This window comes from Giraffa tippelskirchi, chromosome 3, assembly GCF_054371585.1.
Source record: "Giraffa tippelskirchi isolate mGirTip1 chromosome 3, T2T-mGirTip1v1.2.pri, whole genome shotgun sequence".
Lineage (NCBI taxonomy): Eukaryota > Metazoa > Chordata > Mammalia > Artiodactyla > Giraffidae > Giraffa > Giraffa tippelskirchi.
Genome location: NC_137277.1, coordinates 25,634,308 through 25,651,278, shown reverse-complemented (window position 1 = coordinate 25,651,278; position 16,971 = coordinate 25,634,308). Strand labels below are relative to the sequence as shown.

Here is a 16,971-nt window from a genome sequence, read left to right as displayed (position 1 = left end):
TCCTCTATCCATAGGGATCCTCCAGGCAAGAATACTGGAATAGATTGCCATGCCCTCCTCCGAGGGATCTTCCCAACCCAGGGATCGAACCCAGGTCTCCCACATTGCAGGCAGATTCTTTACAGTCTAAGCCCCCAGGGAAGCCCAAGAATACTGGAGTGGGTAGCCTATCCCTTCTCCATGGAAACTTCCTGATGCAGGAATCGAACTGGGGTCTCCTGCATTGCAGGCGGATTCTTTACCAGCTGAGCTATCTGGGAAGCCCCTTTAGTATATTACTATGCCAGTTTTTATGCTTCGACTGTTTGTTCTTAAGCGGTTATCAAGCTATATAGGCTGTCTCCAGTGTTCTTTTGGCTCTGTCTCACCCCAAAATCAGTGCCTGGTGGATAGCATCCAGTATCCAGATAAGATGCAAGAGGATGAGAAAAGGCTGTCCCCAAGGTCCTGCTGGGTGCTGTGCAGTGTAGAGGCCTGTGTTAGAGCTGCTGTATAGATGGCCAGAGCTGTCTACTTAGGGGGGGACCCTGACCACTGAAGTCTTTTTCTTCCAGCTCTTAGAGGCATGGAGGGGACATCTTGGTAATTAACACCCCAGTCTGCTCCCGTGGATCATGTTCTCCCTTTGCTTCAGGAGGATAAGCCTTCTTTTTACCTGACTCATAAAAGGTGTTGTTACTGTCAAGCAGCTTTTGGTTTAAGGGCAGATACAAAACCCATCATGTATGGGGAAAAGGTATAACCCACCTTCTGTGTCCTCCTCAGCCCCTGAAAGCACATGTGGAGAGGTCACTTGACAAGCATCCTTCTGCTGTGAAGTCATCAGTGGTCTCAGGTGTACAGTGAGGGTAGGAAAAGTCTTCCCAAGGTCATGCCTTTCAAGGCTCTTTCTAGAGGAGCCATCTAATCGTGTTTCAGACAAGGTTTACCCTGGAGGCACTATATGACCTTTGAGCCTCCCTTAGGAGATCTAAGCAACCAGCACGACCAGGGCTTTAGAGCAGGGGCTGCCCTGGAATGTAGCCTAGCACACTTTGGGGTTTTTCCACCAGGCAGAGCCTGGGAATTTGCCTGGGATTTGAGGTCAGGCTGGATCAGTTCCAGAATGTCAGAGGCCAGGTGGGGAATCACTCGGTGGGATAGAGTGGTTTCTTGGGTATTTCCATTTTGAAGCTGGGAACAGAGTAGAGAACTTGAGTAAAGAGATGGACATAACCAGAGAAGACTTTGCAAGTGGGACAAAATGATCCATGGAGGTTTTTAAGGCTTTGAGGGTTGAGCGGAGTCAACCCTAGTAGGATTTTAGACCCTGAAGGCAAAGCATGGCCCTGAGAAACAGAATTGATTAATTGCTCCTTTAAACCCCCCTCACCAACCCCCAGCCCAAAGCAAATGAACCAGAGAAGAGGTCCTGTTAGACCTACTGAGGTGTAGCAAGTGAGCAAACCTGCCCCCTGAGCTCTGATGTCTACTCAGCAGTTAACACGTGACAGCCCTTCTGCCTGTGGCAAGCCACAGGTAAATTGAGTGCTATTTATACTCTCCTGCCTAGGGGAGGAGGTGGGAGAGATGATCTGGGAGCCTGATGAGCCCACGTAAGACATATCTCACTTTGACTTTGTGCCTGTTTTCTCCCTTAGCTAATTTTGCCCCAAATGACAGCATGGGCTTTGGGGCTTTCAGTTTAGCTGACTCTGTCAGTAGCCATCTCTTATTATTCACTCTTTAACAGTTGGGGAATTCTAGAACTAGCTGGGACTCAAACTCTCCAGGTACAACCTCCTGCCTTCTGGGAGGTGAATATTGAGACCTCTGGGGCCATGTGACGATCTTTCCCTGGAGCTCTTCAAAGGCAGACACTACCATCTTCCTCATCCATCCCTCCTGTTCTGATGAGCAGGAAGTTCTTCCTTTTATCTGGTTGGAATCCCTCCTAATTGAAGTCTTTTCTGTCCTTTGTTTTTACACTCACACAGTTCACCTTCCTCCTGGGATCTAGCTACCTTCCCTCTAGCTACCTTTTACTCATTTTCCCTGGGATCTCACTGGTTCCTACATTCCTGCTGAAGAGCAGTAATGGCGAATGGATGCCCAGGGCTAACATGGTGGGGCTTAACTGAGGTGATATCCAATTCCTGCTGTGTTTCTGGGCCTGTGGGAACCCCTTAAGTCTGCCCAGTCTAGGTCTTGCTCCTGGGATGACATGCCACTTCTTAATTTAGTTTTTTGTTTGTTTTAAAATTTTTGCTCATGCTCGGCAGCATGCAGGATCTTAGTTCCCCAGCCAGGGATCGAAACTGCCTCCATCCCCTGTATTTCCTGCAAGTGGAAAGTTAGGTCTGGGGCCCGATTTGATTCAAGTAAAACATTTTGGGCACAAACATTTCATGGGTGAAGTTGTGTGCCCATAATGTATCACTTCAGGAGGCATATGATGTTAGGTCTTTCATTACTAGTAATGCTGAGTTTGATCACCCGTGGTGACCACCAGTTTTCCCATTGCAGAAGTACATTATTCTCTTATAAGTGGTTTATGGGGAGATACTTCAGCGTTTAAATATTCTGTTCTCCACAATGTTTTTCCCAGTAGTTTTGGCATCCACTGATGACTCTTCCTGACTGAGCTGTTACTTTGGGAGTTGCATAAAGCCGGTTCTAAACTAACACAGAAGGGCATGAGTATTAATGTGAGCTGTTCTAAAGAGGAATAAAAAATTTTGGAGTTTTGGAATCCACTGGGGGGACGGCAACAAATTGAGGCCATCAAATTTGGTCAAAGTCTAGGTTATTTTGTGTGACTTGGACTGATAGTAAATTTAGTATCAGCTGCTCACACATATGTTGCTGTCTGGCAGTTCGTGAGGTTTGGGAAAAGCCATGCTAGATGAAGCTAAAAATAAGTCATGATTTGTTTACAAAGCAGAGGTTATTTTGACTATTTGAACATTATCTGTAATTCTATTTTTTTTTTTGTAATTCTATTCTTATTTCCTTTTCTTTCTTTCACTCACTTTCCACTGTCCTCACTAGAAAAGGGATCCCTCCTTTTTTAATTGTCTCTGTCCTTTTGTCTCACATGCCCAGTGAGTAGAACTGTCCCCTAGATGCAGGTTTGATTGCACTGGTTCCTAGTAGGGGAAAGAAATAGAACCCTTCCAGACTGAGGGGAAGTTCCTGAACCAAGGCATCCAGCCAGTCACGACAATTGAGTCTGACAATGAAACACAAGAGGGGAAATGAACTTTGAAAAGTCTTCTGTGGGGAAAAAAGACCTGTGTCTCAAGTTGCTTTGTGGCACTGGAGAAATGGCCCTCGCCTGGAGAATTCCTGAGAGTATGTGGGGCATACACATTCAGAACAGAAATCAGGGTAGGGTTTCAATCACGGTTGTCCTCTTACAGGATTTACTGTAGATGAACCTCCCCAACCTCTGGTTCTTCCTTCACCTCTTTTATCTTTAAAGAGCTGACTGGACATCATGATCTCTTCTCTGCTTGATAGGAATCAGATTGTCGTCCGGAGTGAAAATACTGAAGGTTTATGCTTGTCCTCTGAGTTTATAGCAATCCAGAAATTCATCACTCCCAAATAAAAAAGGTGTGAGAATTGTTTTTAGGGGGAGAAGGCTAGGCCATGGCTATTTATGCTCTTCTTACAAAGGCCAACTAGATCCCAAAAGAAAACATGCTCCAATCAGTAACTGCTAGTATTTTGTCCTGTTTTAAGAATGTTGAAATCCTACAAAACTCCTTTTCAGAGCATTCAGATAAGAGGTGAAAAGTCCACACCACTTCCTTTTGTTCTAACTGCAGCTTCTTGAGAATTCAACAAGTATCTAAGTAACTGCTGTCTTCTCTTTGTGCCCACGCAGTAAGTAACTGCTGTCTTCTCTTTGTGCCCGTGCACACACACACGCACACACACACACACACGTGTACACTGTGGAATCAGCCTTTCCCTCCTTGCTAAAAAGAGTCTGGGACTTCCTTATTTTTTCCCCACAGTGACACCTCCAAATGAGTTTCTACTGACCCTTCTCTCCAGCCACCCGTAGGTGTGGTCTGCATCCTGGGGAGTCAGACACACAGCGAGAAATGCTTTCACCTGAGCTGCACACTTAGATACGGAAGGAGTATTAAGTACGGAGTCAGTACTGAGGCCTTGGCTGAAGTTTTTCATTTTTTTTCTCTTTAGTTAAGACTTCTTGGTAATGAAAATGTGCTGTTACTCTTTTTTTTTGGCTCTTTCTTTTTAATCTTGTTTCTTTAGCTTCTTTTCCCTGTTATGGTTGAAATGAGCTATTGCTTGGTGTTGAAAGAAGTGTTTAAAGCTCCGCGTTTAATTTTCCCAGCTGGGATGGATGGGGTCTCCTTGGGCTTTCCAAGGAGGGCTTCTAACTCCTGTACAGTCATATTGGGGATTTCGGTTTGACCACAACTTCCCTCCAAAACCCACATGTCCCTGACTTAAGCAGTTAAGCGGCGCGGGACCACAAGCAGCTCAGAAGACTGCCTGCACTGCTTAATCCCAACACACATACTAAAATGGAAAAGTAATCCCTATGAAGCTGCAAGAAGGAACTTCCCCTAATTACTGCAAATCTGGTATTGGGGAAATGTTTAGAAACTCTGAATCGCTGTTTTACTTTGCTCCCCTCCAGATTAGCATTCCTCCCTCCCCCCACCCCCAACAAAAGTGCTGCATCACAGCTAGGAGACAGGACAGGGCCTGCTCCCCCATCGTGCAACCGGCTGCCTGCCTCAGCCTCCTGGGCGGCCCTGCCTCTGCCTGCTCCCAAAGTGAAAATCAGTGATTGAAAAAAGCATATTGTTAGAAAAACATGTGTAATAGGATCTCATTAAAAAAAAAAAAAATATATATATATATATATATATATATATATATATATGCCTACGTATGTGCACAAGATCAGGAAGGATTGCTCAGTAGTGATTTCTGAGTGATGGCATGCATCATTTTTATTTTCAGTTTTGCTAATCTACATTTTAAAATTTCCTTTAATTTCCTCCAATATATTTACAGCTTCTGTTATAATGAGAGTTTTTTCTCTTAAAGAGGGGAGGCGAGAAGACTAGTGCTAATATTGGTTCAAACCTCAGCAACATGAGAAAGTGACCAGTAACTTGTTTGTTGAACTTACCACTTGCTGAGTTTTGCCACATGTGAAATCTCATTGACTGTCTCTCTCCTTACTTCTGTAGTCCTTCTTGGATATTTTGGGGTTACTCAGACTCATGGAGTGAGTCTGGAGGATGGATGGAGAGTAGCCTCATCTTACTTCCCAGGCTTCTCTCACCTGTGTTGCCCAAAAGATAGTAAAGTAAGGGAAGTAGCCCCATAGCTGCTCAGCCAGGACCCTTTGGTCAGGGGCTGTTCTCTCCTTGTAAGCTGCTAAGCCTCCACCCTGCAGTCTAGCTCTGGCCAAGTTGAGAAGGGCAGCCACAGATGCCTCACTTCCTGTGTCATCTGCTGCCTTCCTCCTGCCCCAACCCCTCCTCCTAAGAGCTGTTGCCCTTCTCCTTTGGGTTCTCAGGATGGGGGTTTGCTGGTGTGGTCAGGCCTGAGCTGATTTCCAGCCAGGGATATGAGGTCCTTCTGGAGAGTCGGTGGCTAGAGGAACCCCAGAGGCTGAGCTGGCAGCCTGGCCCTTAGGGATTATATTGGCTGCCCCCACTTCAGCCTGGTCAGAAGCTTCTTGTCCTGCTCCTCCCGTGTCACCTTTACTGGCTCATGATGGGCACTTAGAATCTGCTACTGAAGGAATCGATCAGTCTGCTGTGGTGGGCCAGGCCCCTTGTCAGCTGTTCGTGTGTTTCCGTCCTATTCACTGTTCCCCAAGGCACAGACACTGCACCGCTCGTCCTCTCCACTCAGAGGCCCCCTCCCCAAAGCCATACACAGGCAGCAGTTGGGAGACATGGCCAAGTGGCTCCAGAAGATAGCACCTAAGGCTTCTTATCTCCGGTGTGTGCTGTTTTGTTTTTCCCATTTGCTGTTGCCCAAGAACCAAAGCATCCGCCACTGCTCAGCTGCATGGTGAAACAGCCTGGCCCTGTGCCAGGGAGCTTCGCCAGGTGGTTGGGCTGTGGAGGCTGCTGCATGCGATGGGCCGATAATACCCACAGCACTGTAAACAGGACACCCCACCCACCTGCAGCCACCCAGCCAGTGCCCCGGCAGCCTGTTGCTTTGTCTTGGCCTGTCGTGATAGGGGCGGCTCTTCTCAGACAGGACAGCCAATTGTCCTGTTTCTCTCCCCCTGTTTCCCAAATCTGAGAGGGTACTTTCCAGAAATGAAACCAGTCCATTTTCCGACCACAAGCAACCGTTCTTTGTGACTTCTCAACGCTTCTCCTTTAACCATAATCACACAATTGCAGGGCAGAACCCCATCCCCAGGTCTTTCCGGTGTACCCATGAGGGAGGGAGAGCCCAGGAGCTCCTGTTCCATTTGCGCTCACTTGGGGGACATGCCAATCTGACCGAGCCTCTGAAGCCTACGCCTCCCGGTGGCTGTTTCCCCTGCACTGTTCTCTCTGGATGCTGTCCGGCCTGGGTTAGACCAACACTAGGGAAGGAAAAGACTTGACACTAAGCTGCCCCCTTCCCAGGGGACGTTGGTGACTGGAACTCATCCTGCATATCTCCTCTTCCTATACTCCTCACCCCCACCTTCAATCCTAAAAGATCAGAGCATGGGGAAGGGTTAACTGACAGTAATTGGTTTGATGTAATCTATCTAACAAAGACTTTAAAGTCTTTTGCCTCTCATCTGTTCTTTGCAGCAGGGGTCCGACCGGTACCTCGTCTCAGATCGGCAGCAGCATTAGATTAGAAACAAAGTGCACAATAAATGTAATGTGCTTGAAATATTCCGAAACCATCCCCTCCACTCCAGGTCCGTGGAAAAATTGTCTTCCATGAAATCGGTCCCTGGTGCCAAAGAGATCGGGGAGCGCTGCTTCCCTAAGAGATAACAAGCTGGGACTGTGCTCCTACCGACAATGGAAGAGCAGGTCTGGTGAGGGGTGAAGGGTGCATGGTGTGGGCTACAGTCCCATCACAGTGAGGGCCGAGCTGAGATCAGAACCAGATCGCTTGCACCCAAGTCCCTTCCAGATATGTCGGGGCCACGGTCCACCAGCCTGTGGTCCCTTTGAGGATAGTACAGAACATGCCAGTGTCTGACTTTGCTTTGGTTTGTGTTGCATTTGGGGAGGAATGTGACACCTTGGTTTTGCCCTTAATCATTTTTGGTGATTTTCCTTTCTTTTTTTTGTATATGGAGGAGGAAGTCAGAACCACCGAAACCCTGACAGTCTTTGTGAATAACTTTGATCAGAAATGACTGGAGGGCATGTAGAATTGACCAAAATGGGTGGTTGGAGTCTTACACCAAATTCCAGGATCTTGGGCCCTCCCCAGCCCTGGGGATGCTGGGGAGTAATGTAGCCTCTGGTTACTGCCCTTGAGAGTGGACCCCTGTAGTTCAGCAATGGGGCAGGATGTGAAGGGTATCCATGGGAACAGTGTAAGACAGGCGTGCTTTCAGACATCCCTGGGGATACTAGACTTTCCCCCAGGTTTCAAAACCTTCTCCAGAAAACCAACCAACCATCTGCACACACCTCCCCCCCAAAAAAATAAACAGACATCCTGGTCAGGTCCGCAGTCTCCTTCCTCACTCCCCTCCTTCCAGGCACTCCTTCCTTCAGGTGTGTAGGCAGGTGTCCCACACCCTCAAGGGCATTACTGATACATGAAGGCCGAGAGCCCCCGTAAGCTGATGTAGGAAGGAAGGTTGGGTTTGAATGTGACTGCTCCTAACTCACTGGGTGACCAAGTCCAGTGTGAGACTGGACTTCTCTGTGCCTTGTTTTCCTTATCAATCTTTCTGGAATCCCTTTTAGGAAAACAAAAGACTGTACCCACACAAGTACTTTGGGGTAGAACTTGAAAGTATTATGTAAATGGGGGTATACTTAAAGCCTCAGAATGGAAAAATTCTAAAGGAGGTTTTTGCAACAAATTCTGCTGAGGGGCTGGGAGAGGTGTCTCCAAGAAGTCTTTCTCCCCAGAGCTTTTTCTCACCTCTGGAGCCAGAGCCCCCTTCCTTCCAACAGCAGTGAAGCAGCTGTTAGGATCATGGTATTCTGGCCTCTATGCCAGTCTCTGGCTCATCTGCTTCCCACCTGCTCTTTGCTTCTCTGTCATGTAATCTTGTAAACTTGCCCTCCAAAACCCCTGCCTCATCCGTGGACTCTTAGAGACAGTTTGGAAGAACCACAGGATAGCATTTTGGTGTCTGGCCAGGCTGCCAGCATGGGTCAGAAGCTCCCAGAAATATCCAGATTTCCATATTTTGATCTTAAACCAAGGATAGAAAAACAAGTGGTTGAAGTGCTGGTGTAGGAGATGCAGTTGGGACTTGAACCTAGCATGCCTGTCACTAACTTACTGAGCGACAGGTGCAGGGAAGAGAGAAAAGACATTGGGCCTCCCTGAGCCTCAGAGAGAGGAAAGGGACAAGCGACTCTGGGGGATTTACTCACAGGGAGCAGGGTGAGCATGGATATGCAAGGTGCAATTGGAATCCAGGTGTAATTAGAGCAGGCTCACCCTTATAGTAACAGGTTTTTGATTTTGTGCAAGTACTTAATGCATCTGCCAGTGTTCAGCCCTATGCTCTAGATGCTGTGTGGAGTTCAAAGATAAATTAGACACAGCCCTTGGCCACTGGTTATTATCTGGGAGTTACAAATACTTGTCATCCGAGAGAGGCTGCGAAGTACTAGAAGAGGACATAGAAGAGGACACAACAAGGGCTTCCCTGGGGGTCCAGCAGTTAAGATTCTGTGCTTCCACTGCAGAGGGCACGGGTTGGATCTGGTCAGGGAATTAAGATCCCACATGCTGCACAGAGCAGCCTAGACAGAAAAAGAAGAGTACAGAGTACTGAGGAAAATCAGAAAATCCTGAGACATTCCTTCCAGGGGACCTAGGAGGCTGCGTCAAGGTGGAGATGGTTAGGCTGGCCCTGATGGATGGGTCAGGTTTTAGCCCTGAGCACATGTGCAAAACCTCAGGGCCAAGGAGGTTTTGGAGGGCAGGCCCAAGTCTCGGATGGGAAATGGTGTACAGTGTAGTTTGTCTGGGACATAAGATACCTTGAAGAGAAGTGATGTGTAAAGAAAAGATAAGTGGGACTAGAACACGAGGCTTTTGAATACCATCTTTGAAAGAAAGCCTTTGAAAAGTTTTAAGAGTGTTAAGGTCATTTAAAATGATGTGTTGAGGTCACTGTATATTGATTTGGAAAGGTGTTTGTAAGGTGAAAACTGCAAAATAATATGTACAGTATAATCCCATTTTTATCTTGAAATATATGCACGCACACACCACACAGAAGGCAAATCCCCCAAGGATGTATATCTCATAGTATTATCAATGAAGCTGAGCACCAAAGAATTGATGCTTTTGAACTCTGGTGTTGGAGAAGACTCTTGAGAGTCCCTTGGACTGCAAGGAGATTCAACCAGTCCATCCTAAAGGAGATCAGTCCTGAGTGTTCATTGGAGGGACTGATGTTGAAGCTGAAACTCCAATACTTTGGCCACCTGATGCAAAGAACGGACTCATTTGAAAAGACCCTGATGCTGGGAAAGATTGAAGGCAGGAGAAGGGGATGACAGAGAATGAGATGGATGGCATCACTGACTCAATGGATATGAATTTGGGTAAACTCTGAGAGTTGGTGATGGACAGGGAAGCCTGGCGTACTGCAGTCCATGGGGTTGCAAAGAGTCGGACACGACTGAGCGACTGAACTGAACTGAACTGATCTCTGGGTGTTGAGATTTGAAGCTTTCTTCTTGTTTATTTACATATTTCTTTGCACTACTTTTTTTTTTTTTTTTAATTTATATTTTGATTGTGCCGTGTGACTTCCATAATCTTAGTTCCCTGAGAACCTGGGCTCACAGCAGTGAAAGCATGGAGTCCTAACCAATGGACCACCAGGGAAGTTCCCACATTTTTATGACATTTTTAATTTGTTCTAAATGAGCACACATATGATGGCTGAGGGAAATGATCTAGGACTATAGGAATTAGACAAAAGGAATTAGATAAAAACTGAGACCAGAAGTTATCCAAACAATAATATTTATGATATTCAAATTGAGGGGAACCTCTCAAACATCTAATAATATGGGAATGGCTAAGCAAACTACTGTGTATCAACTTGGTAAAATGTTGTTCAGTTGCTAAGTTGTGTCCAACTCTTTGCGACCCCATGGATTGCAGCACACCAGGCTTCTCTGTCCTTCACTGTCTCCTGTAGTTTGCTCAGATTCATGTCCATTGAGTCGGTGATGATATCTAACCATCTCATCATCTACCGCCCCCTTCTCCTCCTGCCCTCAATCTTTCCCAGATTGAGGGAAAGATCATCAAGGTCTTTTCCAGTGAGTCGGCTCTTTGCATCAGGTTGCCAAAATATTGGAGCTTCAGCTTCAGCATCAGTCCTTCCAATGAATATTCAGGGTTGATTTCCTGGTTTGATCTTGCAGGCTAAAGGACTCTCAAGTCTTCTCTAGGACCGCAGTTTGAAGGCATCAATTCTTTGATGCTCAGGCTTCTTTATGGTCCAACTCTCATATCCATACATGACAACGAGAAATACATGACTACGAGAAAAACTATAGCTTTGACTATACAGACCTTTGTTGGCAAAGTGGTGTCTTTGCTTTTCTAATACACTGTATTAAAAGTGATAGATATGTGGATTGTTCATACTTGGAAATGAGTATGTGAAATGGGTAGAACAAAGAAGAATATCATTAATACATTTCATATTGATTACTATGTCATGTAATACACTTCACACAGTAAAATGTGTGTAAATATTAAAATGGATTTGGAGAATGTAGATAGTATTACTAGTGCTTCTCTTTTTTTCTGTTGTGGTAAAACAGACATAGGGGCTTCCCATGTGGTTCAGTGGTAAAGAATCCACCTGCCAATGCAGAAGACTCAGGACATGCGGGTTCGATCCTGGGTCAGGAAGATCCCCTGGAGGAGGAAATTGCAACCCACTCCAGTATTCTTGCCTGGAAAAATCCCATGGACAGAGGAGCCTGGTGGGATCACAGAGTCGCACACACATGACACACATAACATAAAATGTAGCATTTAACCATTTTAAGTTTATGATTCAGTGGCATTAAGTACACTCACAATGTTGTGTGACGATCACCACTGTCCATTTCCAGAACATTTTCATCGCCCCAAGGAGAAACTGGTGCATGCCTGTTAAGTTGCTTCAAGCATGTCCAACTCTTTGTAACCCTGTGGACTATAGCTGCCAGTCTTCTCTGTCTATGGGATTCTCCAGCCAAGACTACTGGAGTGGGTTGCCATGCCCTCTTCTAGGGGATCTTCCCAGTCCAGGATTTGAACCAGTGTCTCTTATGTCCCCTTTATTGGCAGGCAGGTTCTTTACCATTAGCGCCACCTGGGAGCAGAAACTCGGTGCCCATTAAATAATAATACTCCATTCCCTTCTCCTGCTAAGCCTGTGGTAATCTGTTCTATTTTCTGTCCCTATGAATTTGCCTATCCTAGGTACCTCATTTAAATGGAATCATGTAATATTTGTTCTTTTGTGTTGTTGTTTTTTTTCACATAGCATAATGTTTTGAAGTTTCATTCATGGTATAGCAGGTATCAGAACCTCATTCTTTTCTGAGTCTCTTGTATATGTAGAACACATTGAGTTTATCCATTCATCTATCAGTGGACACTTGGTTGTTTCTACCTCTTGGCTGTTGTGAATAGTGCTGCTATGAACGTGGGTGTACAAATATCTCTTTGAGACCCTCCTTTCAATTCTTTTGTATATATACCTAGAAGTGGAATTGCTGGATTGTATGGTAATTCTTTATTTAACTTTTTGAGGAACTGTAAACGTGTTAGTATCTTCTTAATATAAAGCTCTTCAAGTTTATTTATATCTACAGTCCCCAGTTCCGTTTGCTGTGATTAATGCACACATGAATTATCAAGAGATTAGTACCGATATGAAAGCATTTTGCTTTGTTTAAAGGGAAGAATTTTATAGAGCTTAAGGCTGTAGTGTGTTTTGAATGTGGCTGTGGAAGACATGGTCAACTCAGATAACTGAAAGTTACAGATGATTCTACAACTCTTAGATTTTAGAGTTACAGTTTCAACTTTTACCTTCTCCCAGAAAGATTTAATCAAGGTAAAAAGAAAATGAGTGGACTTATAATTGGTTTATTTTTGTTCTATTTAGCCAAGGGTCAGAGACAGAGGAGAGAACCAAAAGACTGGGATATTCTCCTGGATCCTGGATAGATGAAAGTAGTTACATCATTCTGTTTGTCTCAGTCACCTAGGTTCCCCAGAGCTAATGGTCTTGAAGGAAGTAGGACGTGTCCTTCAGTTAATTGGGCTGAATTTGTGCATAGGAGCCCTGCAGTCAGAGCTGCAAGGAAGAAGGCAGGAAACAAAAGATGAAGGAAAACTTGGTTTTTGTCCACTTCCAGCAATCCAGTTGTTTTTTTTATTGATGGGAAACAGACCTCTCTTAGGAAACTCAGTGTGGCGACCTGGAGTTCACAGTTCGTAGTCCATTAGGAACAGGAGAAAGAGGACGTATATAAAGTAATCCCTCATCGAGAGGGACATGGTGTAAATTGTTTCCAGTGACAAAGACCAGCTGGTTAAGTCAGGAGAGCTTTGGTCAAGCTGTATGTACTTTTATGGGCTGCTTTGGATTCCTGTAGGAGGGAAGTGAGTGAAGATGCAGCAGTTCAGCCAGGCTTCCTAAAAGACAGTCGATTACCACGTCTGCTTCTTCCATGCTGACCTCTAGGTGTACGGGCTGTGCTCTCTTCCAGCCAGCGTCCCATGTTCTGTGGCCCCAGAAAAACCAGTGTGTAGGCCTCAGCCACCCCAGGTCCGACGTACATTCTCCTTGGACACCATCCTCAGCTCCTACCTTCTGGGCCAGTGGCCACGAGATGCTGATGGGGCCTTCACCTGCTGTACCAATGACAAGGCCACCCAGGTAATGAAGCTCTCTCTAATGGGGTGAGGGGTAAGGATGGGATGGTGGGGTGACTGAGAAGGTCTTGTGTCTACTTATCAACCCTCAATCATTGACGTGACTTGTCCTCGGTTTCGGCTATACATATTCACTATACATGAAAAGCTATATACATATGGCTTTTCATCATCTCATGTTTACCAGCTTGGTTCTCTTTGTAAATTTACCTGAAAATGAGTTTGCATTCTACCTGTTGGGAGAAAGAAGGCAATTTGGCAAACCATTTGTCTTTGAGTATTCATGTGTGGATATACAAGAGTTGATTTTGGAGTTTATTCTAGATTTTAATAAACGAGATTTACCTTGCTAAAACAAGCCAACATTCAGCTGAGTATGCATTCCCCAGACAACTGGAAGAGGTGGCCAAAATGTGTGTTGAGCCAGGATATATCCCATTGGAGCAACAGGAGTGGAAAGTTCTCAGATAATGGAGAGTTGATCCTCAGTCAGCAGCCCTATCTGGGATTTTAGGGGACCCATTTGAGTCCTATGGGGCCCAGGTCCCCTCTTCAGGGTTTTTCTTTTCATTAATAATCCTAAACTTAGAAGGAATCTCCACAATCATCTGGTTCATTGGTCAGTTTTTGAATAAGGTAGTGCTAGCCTGAGGAAGAAGTTGTCTCGTGTGAAATTATACAAAGATATTTCTTCATCTGACTGAGGACTTTGACGTTCTCAGCAGTTAGGTTTTTAAGACTCAAATCTTCTCCCTTTGATGCAGTTTAAGCCCATTACTGTTCAACTTCAGGACAAATGAGTTGTTCTCAGGAAAGAGGAAACAGGGTGGGGAGAACACAGGCTCAGAGGCGAGGCAGCCCGCATCCTGGGGGATGCTGGGCCAATTGCTCTTCCTTTGCAATCGCTGGAGTGTGCCCATCCCGCCTGATCGGAGATGGGGTGCTGGCCAAGTGGGAAAGGCTTTTGTGTGCTCACTTCCCCTGTCCTCCTCTGTTGAGCACATCTCATCAGTCCCTTTTATTTATTTTTTAAATGAGATCCATTTTCAAATGTTATTAGTGAATGTTTGAATGCCTAGTGCTGTTCTTGGCATGTCAGAGTGAAGAACAAGGAAATGAGAACAAGGTTTGGCCTTGGTGAGTCTGGATGCCAGTTCCATGAAGGCCAGTAAACCGGGAGCCAAGGGATGAGATGGGGCCAAGTGTCTGGCACAGTTTACAGGAGGGACATTCTCACAGGAATACGCCACCTTGGAGCAACAAAAGTTTGCAGTTAAAATCGATGGCCCTTTTTAGATCTAGGAACAGACTGTAAAGCATGCTCTGGGTAGCAGACCAAATAGGCCTACTTCCCGGGAGCCCTGGACACTGTTATTCCCTGTGTCCCCTGAAAAGGGCAAGTAGTATAGGTTATGCTTCTCCATCACAGGTCTGGAGCACACATCCCTTTCTCTTTTGAGAGAATGGTTAGTCCAAGAAATGTGTCTAGTCATGGAGGGCTTCCTGGAGGAGCAGGACTTGAGGTTGCTTCAGATGTGCTCATGATTACACCCGCTTCATCAGACAGCGGGCTTCCACACACCCCACCTATCCCTGAATCCCCATCTCTATCATTTCCTGCTGTCCGCCTTCTAGGAAGCCTCCATCCCACTCCTCAGATGGCGTTCTCTTTGTCAACTCAGAGCAGGGTTGGCCTCAGATGTTCCCTGGCTGGATTTAGAGGCATGGGCTCTAGACTGTGTGTTTTTGCTCAGGCTCCAGCTGCAGGCCAGATCTTTTATATAACAAGTCTGGGCTTCTTGCCACAGCAAGACAGAGGTCAGCGATGCGCCTCCATGGGTCTGGCAAGGCTGAGCTCTGCAGCTTTCCTTTTTCCCTGGGATGGGCTCCAGCCCTCGAGGAACTCTTAGCAACCTGTCAATATTGTGGCTGCAGTGAGGAGGTGGGAGATTCTGATCAACGTAGGCATCCAAACCCAAGTATGTGCTTGGCCTGTCTTTCATTCCTGGCCTCTGGGAATTTTCTGCTTCTAGGTTTGGGCTTCATTCAAATTCCTGCTTAAGCACCCTGGCCTGGCACAAGCTACCTTCTTCAACACTGGAGTTACACCAGGAACCCAAGCCTCTCCTGACTCTCCCAAAGTAACTGGTACTCCTTCCCTACGGAGCACAGCTACATCACCTAGAAAGGACTGGAGATGGGAGAGAGGTTTTATGGGGGAGATACAAGGGGTATAGTGAAGAGTGGAGGGAAGGTAGCGAGGCCAGATCTACCAAAGTTCTTGAAAGCTTTCAGTTCAGTTCAGTCCGACTCTTTGCCACCCCATGGACTGTAGCAGTTGCTAAAAATAGATGATGCCAGCACCTTTCCCGAATTCCTTTGAGCTCGAGGGGGGACAGCCCACCCCTACCCCTACCTCCTGTGCTCTGTCTTCTAGCCACACCAGTGTAGTAGCTCCACCACATCTGGAAGGCCCTCACTTCTGCTCTCTTAGTTGTGCCACTGACCCCTGCCTCCACCCCTTCGCATACATACCTCCAGCCAGCCACCAGAGTGTGTGTTTGAAGACCTCATCACCCTGGCACTCCTGGGGCAGGACTCGCAATGAGAACAGCAGCCATAGTCATGGGGTAGGCCAAGCAGCTCAGCTCCCCTCTCCAAACCCCCAGAGCAGGCAAGAGCCCTGCAGGTTTCACATGAGAACACACTGTCCTCCAGGCTTCTCCCAAGGCAGAAGATGGAGTTAAAGTTCTCAGTTCTTGAAGATAGGTTGCAAACAGTCCCAGTATTCTCTCCTTGGGCTTAGCTATGTTTTAAGCCCTTAGGAAGGCATAAAGGAAGCATGGGTGGTTCCCAGGCAACTTGTGGTCTGATGTAGAGAGCTAGCTTACCCAGATATTTGGGGCAAGTGAGGAAGAGAGGTGGGTGGACCTTATTTGGGAAATTGGTTCTTCTAAGGGGGTGTGAATGTGGTCATCCGGGAAGGAGGGCTTTGGAGCTGCTCCTGTTCTGAGCCACGGTGCACACCAGGAGCAAGATGACCAGATCTCCCAGAGGTCAGCTTGGTGAGTGTAAGGAAGAGCTTGGGTGCAGTGGGTGCTGGACACAGAAGGCACAATCAGTGAGGACTAGGAAGGCTCCTCTGTGGTGTCACCATCATCTGGAGGTGTCTTAATGTCTCGGAAAACTGTGCCAGGATTGTCCAGGTCAGTCTGCCCTCCCCCAGGTCAGAGCTGGCCATCAAGTGCTGTGGGCCAGTCCCTCCTGGCGCTGGGCCTGGGCGGGTGATGGCAGCACATTCTGGTGGTGGCGACTGCCCCCTCCCTTCTTTCTGGGAGTCTTCTGAAGGGAGGAAGTGGTCTTACCACAGTGGGATGACTGTTGGAACCACTGGTGTTCTCATCCTGCAGACAGATACAACCCTGGGTGCCTGTTCCCCTGGCCCCATCCTGCTCATCCCTAGCTCTGTTTCCTCTTCAGGCTCCAGGTAAGGTGGGGAAATGCCCTGATGATGGACCTTTTTTCTCCCTTAGGTCTGAGTTACCTTTTGGGGGAAAAATTAGCTTAAGTCCTTGACTAGCAGGGCAGAGGTGGCAGGCTTTGTTTAGAAAGCCTGTTTTTTTCCCTTTGTTTTCCCTTTCTATGACTTTCCCGACCTCTATGCTGTCCTTCTCTTTTCCCCAACACAGTGCCTCAGCATTTGGTGATGACACACGACTCAGTCTGCTCATCACGGGCCTTTCTTTTGCAGTTGTGAGGGTCTGGGCACAACGCCTGTTTCCCAAACTGATGAGCAGAACCAGTTGTTCAGTATATGGTTTGATGGCAGCTCAGAATATTTGAAAATGGGTCCATGATGGA

The 16,971-nt window shown here is 46.6% G+C and overlaps 1 protein-coding gene across 3 annotated transcripts in view; it reads left to right on the top strand.

Annotated features, from left to right (window-relative positions):
* The window catches only part of FAM117A (family with sequence similarity 117 member A), a 43,167-nt gene that overhangs the window by 12,010 nt on the left and 14,186 nt on the right, over positions 1 to 16,971 (top strand). The window contains exon 3 of one of the 3 annotated variants that reach the window (XM_081582583.1): positions 12,945 to 13,114. The exons of 1 other annotated variant lie outside the window; for it this stretch is intronic. The gene's annotated coding sequence lies outside the window, so the exon portion shown is untranslated. Of the gene's footprint in view, positions 1 to 12,919; positions 13,115 to 16,971 lie in introns of all 3 variants that reach the window. One more of the 3 variants, XM_081582582.1, reaches the window with a different exon arrangement.